The following is a 22,446-nucleotide window of genomic DNA, read 5'->3' on the forward strand; positions in this document are numbered from 1 at the left end:
GATCTATGTCATCACGCTGCCCACACTCTGCGTTCACCTTCATTGGCTGAGAAATGGCGCTTTTCGCGTCATTGAAACGCGACTTTGGCGCGAAAGTCGCGTACCGCATGGCCGACAAGCACAGGGGTCGGATCGGGTTTCATGAGACGCCGACTTAGCCAAAAGTCGGCGACTTTTGAAAATGATCGACCCGTTTCGCTCAACCCTAGTGGTGAGTCCAGCACCAATGTGCTTTTTTTCCACATAAGAACTTACACTTTACAGGAGAGAGAGAAAAGTACCCTGCTGACCACAAAAGCTTACACTCTACAGAACAGGAGAGAGATGTGACTGCTGACCATAAATGCGTACACTGTACAGGTGGGTGAGAGAGAGCGAGAGAGAGACCATATGCTGACCATAAGAGCTTATACAGTGTCGCTGATTGGTCATGGGTAGTGTTGAGCGATACCGTCCGATACTTGAAAGTATCGGTATCGGAAAGTATCGGCCGATACCAGCAAAGTATCGGATTCAATCCGATACCGATACCCGATACCAATACAAGTCAATGGGACTCATGTATCGGACGGTATTCCTGATGGTTCCCAGGGTCTGAAGGAGAGGAAACTCTCCTTCAGGCCCTGGGAACCATATTAATGTGTAAAAGAAAGAATTAAAATAAAAAATATTGCTATACTCACCTCTCCGACGCAGCCTGCACCTTACCGAGGGAAGCGGCAGCGTTCTTTGTTTAAAATTTGCGCTTTTCTTTCCTTTACGTGAAGTCCCGGCTTGTGATTGGTCGCGTGCCGCCCATGTGGCCGGGACGCAACCAATCACAGCAAGCCGTGACGTAATTTCAGGTCCTTCAGGATTTTAAAATTACGTTCCGGCGTTGTGATTGGTTGCGTCGCAGTCACATGGGCGACGCAACCAATCACAGCAAGCCGTGACGTAATTTCAGGTCCTTCAGGATTTTAAAATTACGTCCCGGCTTTGTGATTGGTTGCGTCGCAGTCACATGGGCGACGCAACCAATCACAAGCCGTGACGTCACGGGAGGCTGGATACGCGCGCATTTTAAAATGCGCGCTTGTCCAGCCTCCCGTGACGTCCCGGCTTGTGATTGGTTGCGTCGCGGTCAACCAATCACAAGCCGGGAGGCTGGACACGCGCGCATTTTAAAATGCGCGCGTGTCCAGCCTCCCGGCTTGTGATTGGTTGACCGCGACGCAACCAATCACAAGCCGGGACGTCACGGGAGGCTGGACAAGCGCGCATTTTAAAATGCGCGCGTGTCCAGCCTCCCGGCTTGTGATTGGTTGACCGCGACGCAACCATTCACAAGCCGGGACGTCACGGGAGGCTGGACAAGCGCGCATTTTAAAATGCGCGCGTCTCCAGCCTCCCGTGACGTCACGGCTTGTGATTGGTTGCGTCGCCCATGTGACTGCGACGCAACCAATCACAAAGCCGGGACGTAATTTTAAAATCCTGAAGGACCTGAAATTACGTCACGGCTTGCTGTGATTGGTTGCGTCGCCCATGTGACTGCGACGCAACCAATCACAACGCCGGAACGTAATTTTAAAATCCTGAAGGACCTGAAATTACGTCACGGCTTGCTGTGATTGGTTGCGTCCCGGCCACATGGGCGGCACGCGACCAATCACAAGCCGGGACTTCACGTAAAGGAAAGAAAAGCACGAATTTTAAACAAAGAACGCTGCCGCTTCCCTCGGTAAGGTGCAGGCTGCGTCGGAGAGGTGAGTATAGCAATATTTTTTATTTTAATTCTCTCTTTTACACATTTTTACATTAATGTTGTTTCGATACCGATACCCGATACCACAAAAGTATCGGATCTCGGTATCGGAATTCCGATACCCGCAAGTATTGGCCGATACCCGATACTTGCGGTATCGGAATGCTCAACACTAGTCATGGGCGTTTTTGCCACGACCAATCAGGACTTGGATTTCCGTGACAGACAGAGGCCGCCACCAATGAATTAACCGTGACAGACAGACGGAAGTGAGCCTTAGACAATTATATAGTAGACTAGATGGAGGCTCGATGCTATCGTATCGGGAGGGCGGTAATGTCGCAATGGGGGCAGGCTTTGCAGTGAATCTCTCCCCCCCATGTGCTGACTTCTACCGTATGTGCTATCCACCCCATCTCTCTCCTTCCTGTGCTGTGTTCTCCCCTCAGAGACAATACTGACATTACAGCAGGAGATAGCAAAGGATACATTTTGTGAGGTAAAATATTTTTTAAAAACAGTCAGTGAAATATTTTACCTCACAAAATGAATCCTCTGTGATCCCCTGCTGTAATGTCAGTATTGTCTTTTTCTTCCTTCCCTGCCCAGGAGATGCGGTATGCTCAGTACACGGTCAGACACATTACATTTTTAAAATGAACTTTCGTACATGGGAAAACTCCTTTAATGAGACCAGCTTCCTCTGCCTGTAGACATGTCGCGCATCTGCCGCCGGGATCAGCCGAATGATTCACTGCACCTGCGTGTAATTCGTGTAGGTGCAGTAAATCAGACCGCCGCCATCTTTGTGCAGACAGATAGCGGCAGTCACATTAAGGCTACTTTCACACTAGCGTCGGGAACAACCCTTCGCTGTGCGTCGGGCCGACGTTCCCGACGCTAGCGTGGTCTCCGCCGCACAACGGGGGCAGCGGATGCATTTTTCCCACGCATCCGCTGCCCCATTGTGAGGTGCGGGGAAGTGCGGGGAGGTGGGGGCGGAGTTCCGGCCGCGCATGCGCGGTCGGAAAAAGCGGACCGTCGGGAGCAAAAAACGTTACATGTAACGTTTTTTTCTCCCGACGGTCCGCTACCACACGCCCAAGCGTCGGAAAACGGACGCAACGTTTGGCAATGCGTCGCAAATTCGTCGCTAATGTTAGTCTATGACGAAAAAACGTATCCAGCAAGAACTTTTGCTGGATGCGTATTTTCGGCAAAACGACGCATTTGCGACGTATTGCAGTTAACGCTAGTGTGAAAGTAGCCTAAGACTGCGCATGCGCTCCTCCTGCACAATGATGGCAGCAGTCAGTGAATCATTCGGCTGTCAGACTGCGCCTGTCGCTGATTGGTCGAGGCCGGCCGGGCGCGACCAATCAGCGACGCGGGATTTCGGTTACAGACAAACAGACCCTTAGACAAATATATATACAGCATGCTGACCATAAGAGCTTATACAATATGCTGACAATAAGAGCTTATACAGTATGCTGACCATAAGAGCTTATACAGTATGCTGACCATAAGAGCTTATACAGTATGCTGACCATAAGAGCTTATACAGTATGCTGACCATAAGAGCTTATACAGTATGCTGACCATAAGAGCTTATACAGTTTAATGACCATAACAGCTTATACAGTATGCTGACCATAAGAGCTTATACAGTATGCTGACCATAAGAGCTTATACAGTATGCTGACCATAACAGCTTATACAGTATGCTGACCATAAGAGCTTATACAGTATGCTGACCATAAGAGCTTATACAGTTTGCTGACCATAAGAGCTTATACAGTATGCTGACCATAAGAGCTTATACAGTATGCTGACCATAAGAGCTTATACAGTTTGCTGACCATAAGAGCTTATACAGTATGCTGACCATAAGAGCTTATACAGTATGCTAACCATAAGAGCTTATACAGTTTGCTGACCATAAGAGCTTATACAGTATGCTTACCATAAGAGCTTATACTTTATAGAAGTGAGAAAGATAATGGACCCCACTGACTATAAGAGCCTATACAGTATGCTAACCATAAGAGCTTATACAGTATGCTGGCAATAAGAGCTTATGCAGTTTGCTGACCATAAGAGCTTATACAGTTTGCTGACTATAAGAGGTTATACAGTATGCTGACCATAAGAGCTTATACAGTATGCTGACCATAAGAGCGTATAACGTTTGCTGACCATAAGAGCTTATACAGTATGCTGACCAATAGAGCATATACCGTTTGCTGACTATAAGAGCTTATACAGTATGCTGACCATAAGAGCTTATACAGTATGCTGACCATAAGAGCTTATACAGTATGCTGACCATAAGAGTGTATACAGTATGCTGACCATAAGAGCTTATACAGTTTGCTGACCATAAGAGCTTATACAGTATGCTGACCATAAGAGCTTATACAGTATGCTGACCATAAGAGCTTATACAGTATGCTGACCATAACAGCTTATACAGTATGCTGACCATAAGAGCTTATACAGTATGCTGACCATAAGAGCTTATACAGTATGCTGACCATAAGAGCTTATACAGTTTGCTGACCATAAGAGCTTATACAGTATGCTGACCATAAGAGCTTATACAGTATGCTGACCATAAGAGCTTATACAGTTTGCTGACCATAAGAGCTTATACAGTATGCTTACCATAAGAGCTTATACTTTATAGAAGTGAGAAAGATAATGGACCCCACTGACTATAAGAGCCTATACAGTATGCTAACCATAAGAGCTTATACAGTATGCTGGCAATAAGAGCTTATGCAGTTTGCTGACCATAAGAGCTTATACAGTTTGCTGACTATAAGAGGTTATACTGTATGCTGACCATAAGAGCTTATACAGTATGCTGACCATAAGAGCGTATAAAGTTTGCTGACCATAAGAGCTTATACAGTATGCTGACCAATAGAGCATATACCGTTTGCTGACTATAAGAGCTTATACAGTATGCTGACCATAAGAGCTTATACAGTATGCTGACCATAAGAGCGTATACAGTATGCTGACCATAAGAGTGTATACAGTATGCTGACCATAAGAGCTTATACAGTATGCTGACCATAAAAGCTTATACAGTATGCTGACCATAAGAGCTTATACAGTTTGCTGACCATAAGAGCTTATACAGTACTAGTTGTTTCCAGCCAGCTAACGCTCGGCACGCTCATTGCTATTTAATTAACGCTGCTGGTGATTAAACTAAAGTAAATAATGACAACATTCAATAACGCTTACGCAGGTGGTAAATTAAGTTAATAACAATAGTGTGGTGATGTGTTGGGGGTGGGATTTTGTGTGGTGATGTGGTGGGGGGGCGGATTATGTGTGGTGATGTGGTGGGGGGATTATGTGTGTTAAAGGGGTGGGGGGGCGGGAATATGTGTGGTAATGTGGTGGGGGGCGGGATTATGTGTGGCAATGTCGTGGGGGGCGGGATTATGTGTGGTATTGTGGTGGGGGCGGGATTATCTGTGGTAAGGTGGTGGGGGAGCGGGATTATGTGTGGTAATGTGGTGGGGTGGCGTGATTATGTGTGGTGATGTGGTGGGGGGGCGGGATTATGTGTGGTAATGTGGTGGGGGGCGGGATTATGTGTGGTAATGTGGTGGGGGGCGGGATTATGTGTGGTAATGCGGTGGGGGGTGGGATTAAGTGTGGTAATGCGGTGGGGGGTGGGATTAAGTGTGGTAATGTGGTGGGGGGCGGGATTATGTGTGGCAATGTCGTGGGGGGCGGGATTATGTGTGGTATTGTGGTGAGGGCGGGATTATCTGTGGTAAGGTGGTGGGGGAGCGGGATTATGTGTGGTAATGTGGTGGGGTGGCGTGATTATGTGTGGTGATGTGGTGGGGGGGCGGGATTATGTGTGGTAATGTGGTGGGGGGCGGGATTATGTGTGGTAATGTGGTGGGGGGCGGGATTATGTGTGGTTATGCGGTGGGGGGTGGGATTAAGTGTGGTAATGTGGTGGGGGGCGGGATTATGTGTGGCAATGTGGTGAGGGGCAGGATAATCTGTAGTAATATGGGGGGGCGGGATTATGTGTGGTAATGTGGTGGGGGGTGGGATTATGTGTCGTAATGTGGTAAGGGGCGGGATTATGTGTGGTAATGTGGTGGGGGGATTATCTGTGGCAATGTGGTAGGGGGCAGGATTATGTGTAGTAATGTGGTGGGGTGGCGCGATTATGTGTGGTGATGTGGTGGGGGGTGGGATTATGTGTGGTAATGTGGTGGGGGGGCGGGAATATGTGTGGTAATGTGGTGAGGGGCGGGATTATGTGCGGTAACGTGGGGGAGCGGGATTATGTGCGGTAATGTGGTGAGGGGCGAGATTATCTGTAGTAATGTGGTGAGGGGGCGGGATTATGTGTGGTAATGTGGTGGGGGGGCAGGATTATGTGTGGCAATGTCGTGGGGGGCGGGATTATGTGTGGTAATGTGGTGGGGGGGCGGGATTATCTGTGGCAAGGTGGTGGGGGAGCGGGATTATGTGTAGTAATGTGGTGGGGTAGCGTGATTATGTGTGGTGATGTGGTGGGGGGGCAGGATTATATGTGGTAATGTGGTGGGGGCGGGATTATGTGTGGTAATGTGGTGGGGGGCAGGATAATCTGTAGTAATGTGGGGGGGGGGCGGGATTATGTGTGGTAATGTGATGAGGGGCAGGATAATCTGTAGTAATGTGGGGGGGGCGGGAATATGTGCGGTAATGTGGTGGGGGGGCGGGATTATGTGTGGTAATGTGGTGGGGGGATTATCTGTGCCAATATGGTAGGGGGCAAGATTATGTGTGGTAATGTGGTGGGGGTGGGATTATGTGTAGTAATGTGGGGTGGCGCGATTATGTGTGGTGATGTGGGGGGCGGGATTATGTGTGGTAATGTGGTGGGGGGCAGGATTATGTGTGGTAATGTGGTGGGGGGCGGGATTATGTGTGGTAATGTGGTGGGGGGTGGGATTATGTGTGGTAATGTGGGGGGGGCGGGAATATGTGCGGTAATGTGGTGGGGGGGCGGGATTATGTGTGGTAATGTGGTGGGGGGATTATCTGTGCCAATATGGTAGGGGGCAAGATTATGTGTAGTAATGTGGGGTGGCGCGATTATGTGTGGTGATGTGGGGGGCGGGATTATGTGTGGTAATGTGGTGGGGGGCAGGATTATGTGTGGTAATGTGGTGGGGGGCGGGATTATGTGTGGTAATGTGGTGGGGGGTGGGATTATGTGTGGTAATGTGGTGGGGGCGGGATTATGTGTGGTAATATGGTGGGGGGGCGGGATTATGTGTGATGATGGGGTGGGGGGCGAGATTATGTGTGGTGATGGGGTGGGGGGGCAGGATTAAGTGTGGTGATGGGGTGGGAGGGCGGGATTATGTGTGATGTGTTGGGGGCACGGGATTATGTGTAGTGATGTGGTGGGCGGGCGGGATTATGTGTAGTGATGTGGTGGGTTGGCGGGATTGTGTGTGGTGATGTGGGGGGCGGGATTATGTGTGGTAATGTGGTGGGGGGTGGGTTTATGTGTGGTGATGTGGTGGGGGCGGGATTATGTGTGGTAATGTGGTGAGGGGGCTGGATTATGTGTGGTAATGTGGTGGGTGGGCGGGATTATCTGTAGTAATGTGGTGGGGGGCTTGATTATGTGTGGTAATGTGGTGGGGGGCGGGATTATGTGTGGTAATGTGGTGGGGGGGCGGGATTATGTGTGGTAATGTGGTGGGGACGAGATTATGTGTGGTAATGTGATGGAGGGTGGGATTATATTTGGTAATGTTGCGGGGGGTGGGATTTTCTTTAATAATATGGTGGGGGTGTGGGATTATGTGTGGTAATGTGGTGGGCGCAGGATTATGTGTGGTGATGTGGTGGCAGAGCAGGATTATGTGTGGTGATGTGGTGGGGGGCGGGATTGTGTGTGCTGATGGGGTGGGGGGGCGTTATTATGTGGTGATGGGGTGGGGGAGTGGGATTATGTGTGGTGATGGGGTGGGGGGCGGTGTTGTGTGGTGATGGGGTGGGGAGCGGGATTATGTGTGCTGATGGGGTGGGAAGCGGGATTATATGTGGTGATGGGGTGGGGGGCGGGATTATATGTGGTGACGGGTGGGGGGTGGGATTATGTGTGGTGATGTTTGGGGGGCGGGATTATGTGTGGTAATGTGTTGGGGGGCAGGATTATGTGTGGTAATGTGGTGGGCGGGCGGGATTATGTGTGGTGATGTGGTGGGCTGGCGGGATTATGTGTGGTGATGTGGTGGGCGGGCGGGATTATGTGTGGTGATGTGGTGGGGGGCTGGATTATGTGTGGTGATGTGGTGGGCTGGCGGGATTATGTGTGGTGATGTGGTGGGCGGGCGGGATTATGTGTGGTGATGTGGTGAGGGGCGGGATTATGTGTGGTGATGTGGTGGGCTGGCGGGATTATGTGTGGTGATGTGGTGGGCGGGCGGGATTATGTGTGGTGATGTGGTGAGGGGCGGGATTGTGTGTGGTAATGTGGTGGGGGGCGGGATTGTGTGTGGTAATGTGGTGGGGGGCGGGATTGTGTGTGGTAATGTGGTGGAGGGCGGGATTGTGTGTGGTAATGTTGTGGTTGGGGGCAGGATTATGTGTAGTAATGTGGTGGGGTGGCATCATTATGTGTGGTGATGTGGTTGGGGGCGGGATTATGTGTGGTAATGTGGTGGGGGGGCAGGATTATGTGTGGTAATATTGTGGGGGCAGGATTAAGTGTGGTAATATGGTGGGGGGGCGGGATTATGTGTGGTAATGTGGTGGGGGCAGGATTATGTGTGGTAATGTGGTGGGGGCGGGATTGTCTGTAGTAATATGGTGGTGGGCGGGATTATGTGTGGTAATGTGGTGGGGGGCGGCATTATGTGTCATAATGTGGTGGGGGGTGGGATTATGTGCGGTAATGTGGTGGGGGGCTGGATTATCTGTGGTGATGTGATGGGGGCAGGATTATGTGTAGTAATGTGGGGTGGCGGGATTATGTGTGGTGATGTGTTGAAGGGGTGGGATTATGTGTGGTGATGTGGTGGGGGGGCGGGATTATGTGTGGTGATGTGTTGAAGGGGTGGGATTATGTGTGGTGATGTGGTGGGGGGGCGGTATTATGTTTGGTGATGTGGTGGGGGGGCGAGATTTGTGGTGGGGCGGGATTGTGTGTGGTGATGTGGTGCAGATTGTGTGTGGCATTGTGGTGGGGGAGCGGGATTATGTGTGGTGATGTGTTGAAGGGGCAGGACTATGTGTGGTGATGTGATGGGGGCGGGATTATGTGTGGTAATGTGGTGGGGAGGCGGGATTATGTTTGGTAATGTGGTGGGGGTGGGATTATGTGTGGTAATGTGGTGGGGGGGCTGGATCATGTGTGGTAATGTGGTGAGGGGCAGGATAATCTGTAGTAATGTGGGGGGCAGGATTATGTGTGGTAATGTGGTGGGGGTGTGGGATTATGTGTGGTAATGTGGTAAGGGGCGGGATTATGTGTGGTAATGTGGTCTGGGGGCGAAATTATGTGTGGTAATGTGGTGGGGGCGGGATTATGTGTGGTAATATGGGGGGGGCGGGATTATGTGTGGTAATGTGGTGGGGGTCGGGATTATGTGTGGTAATGTGGTGGGAGGCGGGATTATGTGTAGTAATGAGGTGGGGTGGTGGGATTATGTGTGGTGATGTGTTGAAGGTACGGGATTATGTGTGGTGATGTGGTGGGGGGCAGGATTATGTGTGGTAATGTGGTGGGGGCAGGATTATGTGTGGTAATGTGGTGGGGGGGCGGGATTATGTGTCATAATGTGGTGGGGGGGCGGGATTATGTGTCATAATGTGGTGGGGGCGGGATTATCTGTGGTAATGTGGTGGGGGCAGGATTATGTGTAGTAATGTGGTGGGGTGGCGGGATTTTGTGTGGTGATGTGTTGAAGGGGCGGGATTATGTGTGGTGATGTGGTGGGGGATCGAGATTTGTGGGGGGGCGGGATTGTGTGTGGAGATGTGGTGCGGATTGTGTGTGGTATTGTGGTGGGGGGGCGGGATTATGTGTGGTGATGTGTTGAAGGGGCAGGATTATGTGTGGTGATGTGCTGGGGGGCGGGATTATGTGTGGTGATGTGGTGGGGGCGGTATTATGTGTGTTAATGTGGTGAGGGGCAAGATAATCTGTAGTAATGTGAGGGGGCAGGATTATGTGTGGTAATGTGGTGGGGGGGGTGGGATTATGTGTGGTAATGTGGTAAGGTGCAGGATTATGTGTGGTAATGTGGTTTGGGGGCGAGATTATGTGTGGTAATGTGGTGGGGGCGGGATTATGTGTGGTAATATGGTGGGGTGGCGGGATTATGTGTGGTGATGTGTTGAAGGGGCGGGATTATGTGTGGTGATGTGGTGGGGGGCGGGATTATGTGTGGTGTTGTGGTGGGGGGGCGAGATTTGTGGGGGGCGGGATTATGTGTGGTGATGTGTTGAAGGGGCAGGATTATGTGTGGTGATGTGGTGGGGGGGCGGGATTATGTGTGGTGATGTGTTGGGGGGCGGGATTGTGTGGTGATGTGGTGGGGGGCGGGATTATGTTGAATGATGTGTTTTAAGGGGCGGGATTATGTGTGGTGATGTGGTGGGGGGGCGGGATTATGTGTGGTAATGTGTTTAAGGCGCGGGATTATGTGTGGTGATGTGGTGGGGGGCGGGATTATGTGTGGTGATGTGGGGGGGCGGGATTGTGTCTGTGGTGAAGTGGTGTGGATTATGTGTGGTAATGGGGTGGGGGGGATTATGTGTGGTAATGGGGTGGGGGGTTGGGATTATGTGTGGTAATGGGGTGGGGGGGTGGGATTATGTGTGGTAATGGGGTGGGGGGGTGGGATTATGTGTGGTAATGGGGTGGGGGGGCAGGATTATGTGTGGTATTGTGTTGGGTGGGCGGGATTGTGTGGTGATGTGTTGGGGGGCGGGATTATGTGTGGTGATGTGTTGAAGGGGCGGGATTATGTGTGGTGATGTGGTGGGGGGCGGGATTTATGGGGGGCGGGATTGTGTGTGGTGATGTGGTGCGGATTGTGTGTGGTAATGTGGTGAGGGCGGAGCTACTGTGCAGGGGGCAGGATTAGCGAGTAATCACGATGCCTCTTATATATATATAGATGCTGAGCATAACAGCTTATACAGTTTGCTCACCATAAGAGCTTATACAGTATGCTGACCATAAGAGCTTATGCAGTATGCTGACCATAAGAGCTTATACAGTATGCTGACCATAAGAGCTTATGCAGTATGCTGACCATAAGAGCTTATACGGTATGCTGACCATAAGAGCTTATACGGTATGCTGACCATATGAGCTTATACAGTATGCTGACCATAAGATCTTATACAATATGCTGACCATAAGAGCTTATACAGTATGCTGACCATAAAAGCTTATACAGTATGCTGTCCATAAGAGCTTATACAGTTTGCTGACCATAAGAGTTTATACAGTACTAGATGTTTCCAGCCAGCTAACGCTCGGCACGCTCATTGCTATTTAATTAACGCTGCTGGTGATTAAACTAAAGTAAATAATGACAACATTCAATCACGCTTACGCAGGTGGTAAATTAAGTTAATAACAATAGTGTGGTGATGTGTTGGGGGTGGGATTTTGTGTGGTGATGTGGTGGGGGGGCGGATTATGTGTGGTGATGTGGTGGGGGGATTATGTGTGTTAAAGTGGTGGGGGCGGCGGGAATATGTGTGGTAATGTGGTGGGGGGCGGGATTATGTGTGGTAATGTGGGGGGGCGGGATTATGTGTGGCAATGTCGTGGGGGGCGGGATTATGTGTGGTAATGTGGTGGGGGCGGGATTATCTGTGGTAAGGTGGTGGGGTGGCGTGATTATGTGTGGTGATGTGGTGGGGGGCGGGATTATGTGTGGTAATGTGGTGGGGGGCGGGATTATGTGTGGTAATGTGGTGGGGGGGCGGGATTATGTGTGGTAATGCGGTGGGGGGTGGGATTAAGTGTGGTAATGTGGTGGGGGGGCGGGATTATGTGTGGCAATGTGGTGAGGGGCAGGATAATCTGTAGTAATGTGGGGGGGCGGGATTATGTGTGGTAATGTGGGGGGGTGGGATTATGTGTCGTAATGTGGTAGGGGGCAGGATTATGTGTAGTAATGTGGTGGGGTGGCGCGATTATGTGTGGTGATGTGGTGGGGGTGGGATTATGTGTGGTGATGTGGTGGGGGGGCGGGAATATGTGTGGTAATGTGGTGAGGGGCGGGATTTTGTGCGGTAACGTGGGGGAGCGGGATTATGTGCGGTAATGTGGTGAGGGGTGAGATTATCTGTAGTAATGTGGTGAGGGGGCGGGATTATGTGTGGTAATGTGGTGGGGGGGCAGGATTATGTGTGGCAATGTCGTGGGGGGCGGGATTATGTGTGGTAATGTGGTGGGGTGGCGGGATTATCTGTGGCAAGGTGGTGGGGGAGCGGGATTATGTGTGGTGATGTGGTGGGGGGGCAGGATTATATGTGGTAATGTGGTGGGGGTGGGATTATGTGTGGTAATGTGGTGGGGGGCGGGATTATGTGGGGTAATGTGGTTGGGGGTGGGATTAAGTGTGGTAATGTGGTGGGGGGGCGGGATTATGTGTGGTAATGTTATGAGGGGCAGGATAATCTGTAGTAATGTGGGGGGGGGAATATGTGCGGTAATGTGGTGGGGGGGGCGGGATTATGTGTGGTAATGTGGTGGGGGGATTATCTGTGGCAATGTGGTAGGGGGCAAGATTATGTGTAGTAATGTGGGGTGGCGCGATTATGTGTGGTGATGTGGTGGGGGGCGGGATTATGTGTGGTAATGTGGTGGGGGGCAGGATTATGTGTGGTAATGTGGTGGAGGGCAGGATTATGTGTGGTAATGTGGTGGGGGGTGGGATTATGTGTCGTAATGTGGTGGGGGTGGGAATATGTGTGGTAATGTGGTGGGGGTAGGATTATCTGTAGTAATGTGGAGGGGGGAAGGATTATCTGTAGTAATGTGGTGGGGGGCGGGATTATGTGTGGTAATATGGTGGGGGGCGGGATTATGTGTGATGATGGGGTGGGGGGGCGAGATTATGTGTGGTGATGGGGTGGGGGGGCAGGATTAAGTGTGGTGATGGGGTGGGAGGGCGGGATCATGTGTGATGTGTTGGGGGCACGGGATTATGTGTAGTGATGTGGTGGGGGGGCGGGATTATGTGTGGTGATGTGGGGGGCGGGATTATGTGTGGTAATGTGGTGGGGGGTGGGTTTATGTGTGGTGATGTGGTGGGGGCGGGATTATGTGTGGTAATGTGGTGAGGGGGCTGGATTATGTGTGGTAATGTGGTGGGTGGGCGGGATTATCTGTAGTAATGTGGTGGGGGGCTTGATTATGTGTGGTAATATGGTGGGGGGCGGGATTATGTGTGGTAATGTGGTGGGGGGGCGGGATTATGTGTGGTAATGTGGTGGGGACGAGATTATGTGTGGTAATGTGATGGAGGGTGGGATTATATTTGGTAATGTTGCGGGGGGTGGGATTTTCTTTAATAATATGGTGGGGGTGTGGGATTATGTGTGGTAATGTGGTGGGCGCAGGATTATGTGTGGTGATGTGGTGGCAGAGCAGAATTATGTGTGGTGATGTGGTGGGGGGCGGGATTGTGTGTGCTGATGGGGTGGGGGGGCGTTATTATGTGGTGATGGGGTGGGGGAGTGGGATTATGTGTGGTGATGGGATGGGGGGCGGTATTGTGTGGTGATGGGGTGGGGGGCGGGATTATGTGTGATGATGGGGTGGGGGGCGGGATTATGTGTGGGGATGGGGTGGGGGGCGGGATTATATGTGGTGATGGGGTGGGGGGCGGGATTATATGTGGTGATGGGGTGGGGGGCGGGATTATATGTGGTGACGGGGTGGGGAGCGGAATTATATGTGGTGATGGGGTGGGGGAGCGGGATTATATGTGGTGATGGGTGGGGGGTGGGATTATGTGTGGTGATGTTTGGGGGGCGGGATTATGTGTGGTAATGTGTTGGGGGGCAGGATTATGTGTGGTAATGTGGTGGGCGGGCGGGATTATGTGTGGTGATGTGGTGGGCGGGCGGGATTATGTGTGGTGATGTGGTGGGGGGCTGGATTATGTGTGGTAATGTGGTGGGGGGGCTGGATTATGTGTGGTAATGTGGTGGGGGGTGGGAATGTGTGTGGTAATGTGGTGAGGGGCGGGATTGTGTGTGGTAATGTGGTGGGGGGCGGGATTGTGTGTGGTAATGTGGTGGAGGGCGGGATTGTGTGTGGTAATGTTGTGGTTGGGGGCAGGATTATGTTTAGTAATGTGGTGGGGTGGCATCATTATGTGTGGTGATGTGGTGGGGGGCGGGATTATGTGTGGTAATGTGGTGGGGGGGCAGGATTATGTGTGGTAATATTGTGGGGGCAGGATTAAGTGTGGTAATATGGTGGGGGGGCGGGATTATGTGTGGTAATGTGGTGGGGGCAGGATTATGTGTGGTAATGTGGTGGGGGCGGGATTGTCTGTAGTAATATGGTGGTGGGCGGGATTATGTGTGGTAATGTGGTGGGGGGCGGCATTATGTGTCATAATGTGGTGGGGGGTGGGATTATGTGTGGTAATGTGGTGGGGGGCTGGATTATCTGTGGTGATGTGATGGGGGCAGGATTATGTGTAGTAATGTGGGGTGGCGGGATTATGTGTGGTGATGTGTTGAAGGGGTGGGATTATGTGTGGTGATGTGGTGGGGGGTGGTATTATGTTTGGTGATGTGGTGGGGGGGCGAGATTTGTGGTGGGGCGGGATTGTGTGTGGTGATGTGGTGCAGATTGTGTGTGGCATTGTGGTGGGGGGGCGGGATTATGTGTGGTGATGTGTTGAAGGGGCAGGACTATGTGTGGTGATGTGGTGGGGGGCGGGATTATGTGTGGTAATGTGGTGGGGAGGCGGGATTATGTTTGGTAATGTGGTGGGGGTGGGATTATGTGTGGTAATGAGGTGGGGGGCTGGATCATGTGTGGTAATGTGGTGAGGGGCAGGATAATCTGTAGTAATGTGGGGGGGGCAGGATTATGTGTGGTAATGTGGTGGGGGGGTGGGATTATGTGTGGTAATGTGGTAAGGGGCGGGATTATGTGTGGTAATGTGGTCTGGGGGCGAAATTATGTGTGGTAATGTGGTGGGGGCGGGATTATGTGTGGTAATATGGTGGGGGGGCGGGATTATGTGTGGTAATGTGGTGGGGGGCGGGATTATGTGTGGTAATGTGGTGGGAGGCGGGATTATGTGTAGTAATGAGGTGGGGTGGTGAGATTATGTGTGGTGATGTGTTGAAGGTACGGGATTATGTGTGGTGATGTGGTGGAGGGCAGGATTATGTGTGGTGATGTGGTGGGGGCAGGATTATGTGTGGTAATGTGGTGGGGGGGCGGGATTATGTGTCATAATGTGGTGGGGGGGCGGGATTATGTGTCATAATGTGGTGGGGGCGGGATTATCTGTGGTAATGTGGTGGGGGCAGGATTATGTGTAGTAATGTGGTGGGGTGGCGGGATTTTGTGTGGTGATGTGTTGAAGGGGCGGGATTATGTGTGGTGATGTGGTGGGGGATCGAGATTTGTGGGGGGGGCGGGATTGTGTGTGGAGATGTGGTGCGGATTGTGTGTGGTATTGTGGTGGGGGGGCGGGATTATGTGTGGTGATGTGTTGAAGGGGCAGGATTATGTGTGGTGATGTGTTGGGGGGCGGGATTATGTGTGGTGATGTGGTGGGGGGGCGGTATTATGTGTGTTAATGTGGTGAGGGGCAAGATAATCTGTAGTAATGTGAGGGGGCAGGATTATGTGTGGTAATGTGGTGGGGGGTGGGATTATGTGTGGTAATGTGGTAAGGTGCAGGATTATGTGTGGTAATGTGGTTTGGGGGCGAGATTATGTGTGGTAATGTGGTGGGGGCGGGATTATGTGTGGTAATATGGTGGGGTGGCGGGATTATGTGTGGTGATGTGTTGAAGGGGCGGGATTATGTGTGGTGATGTGGTGGGGGGCGGGATTATGTGTGGTGATGTGGTGGGGGGGCGAGATTTGTGGGGGGCGGGATTATGTGTGGTGATGTGTTGAAGGGGCAGGATTATGTGTGGTGATGTGGTGGGGGGGCGGGATTATGTGTGGTGATGTGTTGGGGGGCAGGATTGTGTGGTGATGTGGTGGGGGGCGGGATTATGTGTGATGATGTGTTTTAAGGGGCGGGATTATGTGTGGTTATGTGGTGGGGGGGCGGGATTATGTGTGATGATGTGTTGAAGGGGCGGGATTATGTGTGGTGATGTGGTGGGGGGGCGTTATTATGTGTGGTGATGTGGTGGGGGCGGGATTTGTGGGGGGCGGGATTGTGTGTGGTGATGTTGTGCGGATTGTGTGTGGTAATGTGGTGGGGGGGCGGGATTATGTGTGGTAATGTGTTTAAGGGGCGGGATTATGTGTGGTGATGTGGTTAGGGGCGGGATTATGTGTGGTGATGTGGGGGGGCGGGATTGTGTCTGTGGTGATGTGGTGTGGATTATGTGTGGTAATGGGGTGGGGGGGATTATGTGTGGTAATGGGGTGGGGGGTGGGATTATGTGTGGTAATGGGGTGGGGGGGCAGGATTATGTGTGGTAATGTGTTGGGTGGGCGGGATTGTGTGGTGATGTGTTGGGGGGCGGGATTATGTGTGGTGATGTGTTGAAGGGGCGGGATTGTGTGTGGTGATGTGGTGGGGGGCGGGATTTATGGGGGGCGGGATGGTGTGTGGTGATGTGGTGCGGATTGTGTGTGGTAATGTGGTGAGGGCGGAGCTACTGTGCAGGGGGCAGGATTAGTGAGTAATCACGATGCCTCTTATATATATATAGATGCTGAGCATAACAGCTTATACAGTTTGCTCACCATAAGAGCTTATACAGTATGCTGACCATAAGAGCTTATACAGTATGCTGACCATAAGAGCTTATGCAGTATGCTGACCATAAGAGCTTATACAGTATGCTGACCATAAGAGCTTATGCAGTATGCTGACCATAAGAGCTTATACAGTATGCTGACCATAAGAGCTTATGCAGTATGCTGACCATAAGAGCTTATACGGTATGCTGACCATATGAGCTTATACAATATGCTGACTATAAGAGGTTATACAGTATGCTGACCATAATAGCTTATACAGTATGCTGACCATAAGAGCTTATACAATATGCTGACCATAAGAGCTTATACAGTATGCTGACCATATGAGCTTATACAATATGCTGACTATAAGAGGTTATACAGTATGCTGACCATAAGAGCTTATACAGTATGCTGACCATAAGAGCTTATACAGTATGCTGACCATAAGAGCTTATACAATATGCTGACCATAAGAGCTTATACAGTAAGCTGACCATAAGAGCTTATACAGTATGCTGACCATTAGAGCTTATACAGTATGCTGACCATAAGAGCTTATACAATATGCTGACCATAAGAGGTTATACAGTATGCTGACCATAAGAGCTTATACAATATGCTGACCATAAGAGGTTATACAGTATGCAGACCATAAGAGCTTACAGTATGCTGACCATAAGAGCTTATTGGGTGGGCGGGATTGTGTGGTGATGTGTTGGGGGGCGGGATTATGTGTGGTGATGTGTTGAAGGGGCGGGATTATGTGTGGTGATGTGGTGGGGGGCGGGATTTATGGGGGGCGGGATTGTGTGTGGTGATGTGGTGCGGATTGTGTGTGGTAATGTGGTGAGGGCAGAGCTACTGTGCAGGGGGCAGGATTAGCGAGTAATCACGATGCCTCTTATATATATAGATGCTGAGCATAACAGCTTATACAGTATGCTGACCATAAGAGCTTATACAGTATGCTGACCATAGCAGCTTATGCAGTATGCTGACCATAAGAGCTTATACAGTATGCTGACCGTAAGAGCTTATACAGTTTTCTGACCATAAGAGCTTATACAGTATGCTGACCATAGCAGCTTATACAGTATGCTGACCATAAGAGCTTATACAGTATGCTGACCATAAGAGCTTATACAGTATGCTGACCATAAGAGCTTATACAATATGCTGACCATAAGAGCTTATACAGTATGCTGACCATAAGAGCTTATACAATATGCTGACCATAAGGGTACCGTCACACAGTGCAATTTTGATCACTACGACGGTACGATTTGTGACGTTCTAGCGATATCGTTACGATATCGCAGTGTCTGACACGCAGCAGCGATCAGGGACCCTGCTGAGAATCGTACGTCGTAGCAGATCGTATGGAACTTTCTTTCGTCGCTTGATCACCCGCTGACATCGCTGGATCGTTGTGTGTGACAGCGATCCAGCGATGTGTTCGCTTGTAACCAGGGTAAACATCGGGTAACTAAGTGCAGGGCCGCGCTTAGTAACCCGATGTTTACCCTGGTTACCAGCGTAAATGTAAAAAAAACAAACCGTACATACTTACATTCCGGTGTGTGTCCTCCGGCGTCTCAGCTTCTCTGCACTGTGAGCGCCGGCCAGCCAGAAAGCGAGCACAGCGGTGACGTCTGACGTCACCGCTGTGCTTTCCGGCCGCTGTGCTTACACAGTGCAGAGAAGCTGAGATGCCGGAGGACAGACACCGGAATGTGAGTATGTACTGTTTGTTTTTTTTACGTTTACGATGGTAACCAGGGTAAACATCGGGTTACTAAGCGCGGCCCTGCGCTTAGTAACCCGATGTTTACCCTGGTTACCCGGGGACTTCGGCATCGCTCCAGCGCCGTGATTGCAACGTGTGCTCGCAGTCTACGACGCTGGAGCGATAATCATGCGATAATCATACGATCGCTGCGACGTAACGGATCGTGCCGTCGTAGCGATCAAAATGGTACTGTGTGACGGTACCCTAAGAGGTTATACAGTATGCTGACCATAAGAGCTTATACAGTATGCTGACCATAAGAGCTTATACAGTATGCTCACCATAAGAGGTTATACAGTATGCAGACCATAAGAGCTTACAGTATGCTGACCATAAGAGCTTATACAGTATGCTGACCGTAAGAGCTTATACGGTATGCTGACCATAAGAGCTTATACAGTTTGCTGACCATAAGAGGTTATACAGTTTGCTGACCATAAGAGCTTACAGTATGCTGACCATAAGAGCTTATACAGTATGCTGACCATAAGAGGTTATACAGTATGCTGACCATAAGAGCTTATACAGTATGCTGACCATAAGAGCTTATACAGTATGCTGACCATAAGAGGTTATACAGTATGCTGACCATAAGACCTTACAGTATGCTGACCATAAGAGCTTATACAGTATGCTGACCATAAGAGCTTATACAGTTTGCTGACTATAAGAGCTTATACAGTTTGCTGACCATAAGAGCTTATACTTTATAGAAGTGAGAAAGACAATGGACCCCACTGACTATAATAGATTACACTGTATAGGAAAGAAAGGACCCCTCTGACCATAAGAGCTTACACTGTACAGAAGAGAGAGACTTAGCCAGTGACTCTGGATATGGAAATGACTGTGATATACAAACTATGCTCCAATGAGGACCACTGATCTTTGATGATTCAGGTACTGGCCACCACTGCACAAGGTATGATAATCGATAAGATGTCATATTTGCAGGACATTCTTGGAGGCCCGTGCCGCAATGCAAAATGACATTAGCCTGTTCTCTAATGCATCAGCAGTGTGGGAAATGGTACCCAGCAAGTTTTTATTTTTCTACAAACCGTAAGTCGAATCTCAAAATATTTGAATATGCATGACACCACAATTTTCAAGCAATTCAACTCAAACTCGATCCTCTGTGAATTGATCTGTTTATCTGGGACCAAGCATTAAGATCACCAACCATTGAAACTGGGGACTTTTCCCCTCAAACCACAAGACCGCGGTTAGAAAGGCCTTTGAACAGATCACCAGTTGAGGTTGCATGCTACTTCTTCAGTCATTGTTTATGGTGCTGGGAAGCAGCCAAGATCCTAGCCTGCCCAAACTCTAAAGGTACCTTCACACTAAACAACTTTCCAACGAGAACGAGAACGATCCGTGATGTTGCAGCGTCCTGGATAGCGATCTCGTTGTGTTTGACACGCAGCAGCGATCTGGATCCCGCTGTGATATCGCTGGTCGGAGCTAGAAGTCCAGAACTTTATTTGGTCGTCAGATCGGCGTGTATCGTCGTGTTTGACAGCAAAAGCAACGATGCCTGCAATGTTTCTTCATGGAGCGAACTGGAGCGAACAACCAGCGAGAACGATAAGTACGTCACTGGATCGCTACTGTATCGTTCTGCTGTTGCCGGTGTCTGATGTCTGCTAGCGACCTAAACAGCGACGCTGCAGCGATCGGCTCGTTGTCTATATCGCTGCAGCGTCGCTTAATGTGACGGTACCTTTACTACCAACATATATACTGAAGAAATAAGGAACCAAAATATCCCATTCTGCTGATTGATGAGAGCCCAGTGGTTAGAGCGACACTGATCTAGCAGTTATCACCAGTAATCCAGTGGATAGGTGATCAATGCCTCTCTAATTGGAGAATCTTAACAGTTTACAAACATCATTCTTCCTATAGGTCTTACTGCTTCGTACCTGGATTGTAAAGTATGCATGCAGTTTCTGCTCTGGTACAATTTATAAAGACTCTTCTGTTAGCAGAAAACCTTTTACATGTAAAGGAATGCAAGTAGAAAAATGTTCTAATGAACAGAATATTTTTCTGCTAACTGAAATTATTTTATGTACATCCTACACCTTTTCCTGAATGTCTCTGCCAGAAATGAAAATGAACTCGATAAAGGCTTTCCTCCCGCACGTCTAAGCCCCAGGGGAAGGTATGAACAAGGTCTTTTTATGCTTTTATGCATGTAGAGTGGTCTGCAACGGTTATATGTTCACGTCACTTGCCGAGAGAATCGGCCTCACAGTTTGGAAACATTCTCAGTTTCAGTTTCCGGGGGATGAGAAAATAGCAAAATGAGGATTTTATTGGTATTCACATGGTCCTGAAGTCTGATCAGTCCAGAATAACATTACCTTTTATGCAATGTTTTAATAGGTCCTAACAGTTAAAATACACAGTTAAGTCTTACAGTATGTCTACAGAAGGAGTTTATATCTTCCATGCACTTTAGTACAGTTTTGTTTGGTTTGGAGGTTGAAATTAAGTTCACAGGATTCTCCAGTATTATCACAAGATACATGCGCTGATAGTGATAACTATGAGGGAGATGATGGAGTATTCATGTAGTCCTCTACTCAAAAAAGCCAAATAAACATGACGTGACGGCATCTCTGCATTCCTGGACATCATAAGCCACTTACATATTGATAAAGGTAGACACAGTGAACAGCTTCATCCTTTACTCGAAAATTCACAAAACTCATACGTTGGAGAATACTATTAGGAAAAATGGATGTCACATGGAAAAAATGAGCAATGTGAGAAGTATAATTTATCCAGAGCTGGCTATTCCTGACTCTTGGCAGAGAGCTCGGAGCAGTTACATGCTCATTCCAAACTGTTGTAACCACTTCTTGTACAGTCAGGTTTCAGCATTAGAAAGACATTTTTACAGTAGCGTTTATATCCAGAGGTATATGGTTTACATCACAGACACGAGGTATGGAGAAGGATCAGGCAGTTTCCTATCCTACATTGGCAAAGCTTAATAATATATAACTGAAGTTTAATAACATCAAGCCTGGTAAGTTCTAGTGTGTGTTTATACATAGATATAGCAGAGCTGATTTTGCTGATGCTTAGAACATCAATCACTGTGTTGTGTTGTTTCTCGTTTCTTATAGAACTGCAGAATAAGTCATCCTAATCCATTTGTATCATCAGAGCAGATGATGACAAATGATAAGAATAGGGCATCATCTGGTGTAGGGTAACCTCCAGCGCAGCACTATTTCCAGACCACACCTCCAGAAACTACTACTTAATTACTTATTACAACTTTATGCATTCAAAAACCAAATTCCATTGAGTCAGATGAGGAGAAATACTGATGTCATATTGAACGTGCTCCATTAGAAACAGCAATTACATTTTTGCAAGCCAAGAAATATTGCCTATAAAATATTCAAAATCCCTATAAAAGCAATTACATTTACAACATTCTTCATTATTTCTGAAAGTTAGGGCACCCACAGGAACTCCAGCCCTGGTCATCACATCTTTCACATAAGGCACTGTCATTTATCGATTCAGCATGCACATTATGGAGGGAATATACGAACGCTTTTGCACTAGTTTTTTGTAACCAAAAAGATGTAAGATTTTTATTGTACACTTTTTTACGCCAAAAAAATTGAGTTTTTGCTTTCTTTAAGCTACTTTTCACACTTTTGTAAACTGGATGGAATCTACATGTGGTTAGGCATGACATGAAGGTTTAAGCTAGAGTTATGAATCGACTGTAAAATCTCACTCCAGTGATGGGGAATTGCAGAATTATAGGCCAAAGTGTTAATATCTACAGATGCACCAAATTTCTGAAACATTATGCGGCACATTGATAAAATTGGCACAGATATTGGTAATGCAGGCACAAACCAATCTGACCTAAATATTCCCATATGATAACCT

The 22,446-nt window shown here is 49.1% G+C and overlaps 1 protein-coding gene across 1 annotated transcript in view; it reads right to left on the bottom strand.

Annotated features, from left to right (window-relative positions):
- The window catches only part of COL15A1 (collagen type XV alpha 1 chain), a 1,855,347-nt gene that overhangs the window by 1,832,397 nt on the left and 504 nt on the right, over positions 1-22,446 (bottom strand). The window lies entirely within an intron of this gene.

This window comes from Ranitomeya variabilis, chromosome 6 (assembly GCF_051348905.1).
Source record: "Ranitomeya variabilis isolate aRanVar5 chromosome 6, aRanVar5.hap1, whole genome shotgun sequence".
NCBI classification, from domain to species: Eukaryota; Metazoa; Chordata; class Amphibia; order Anura; family Dendrobatidae; genus Ranitomeya; species Ranitomeya variabilis.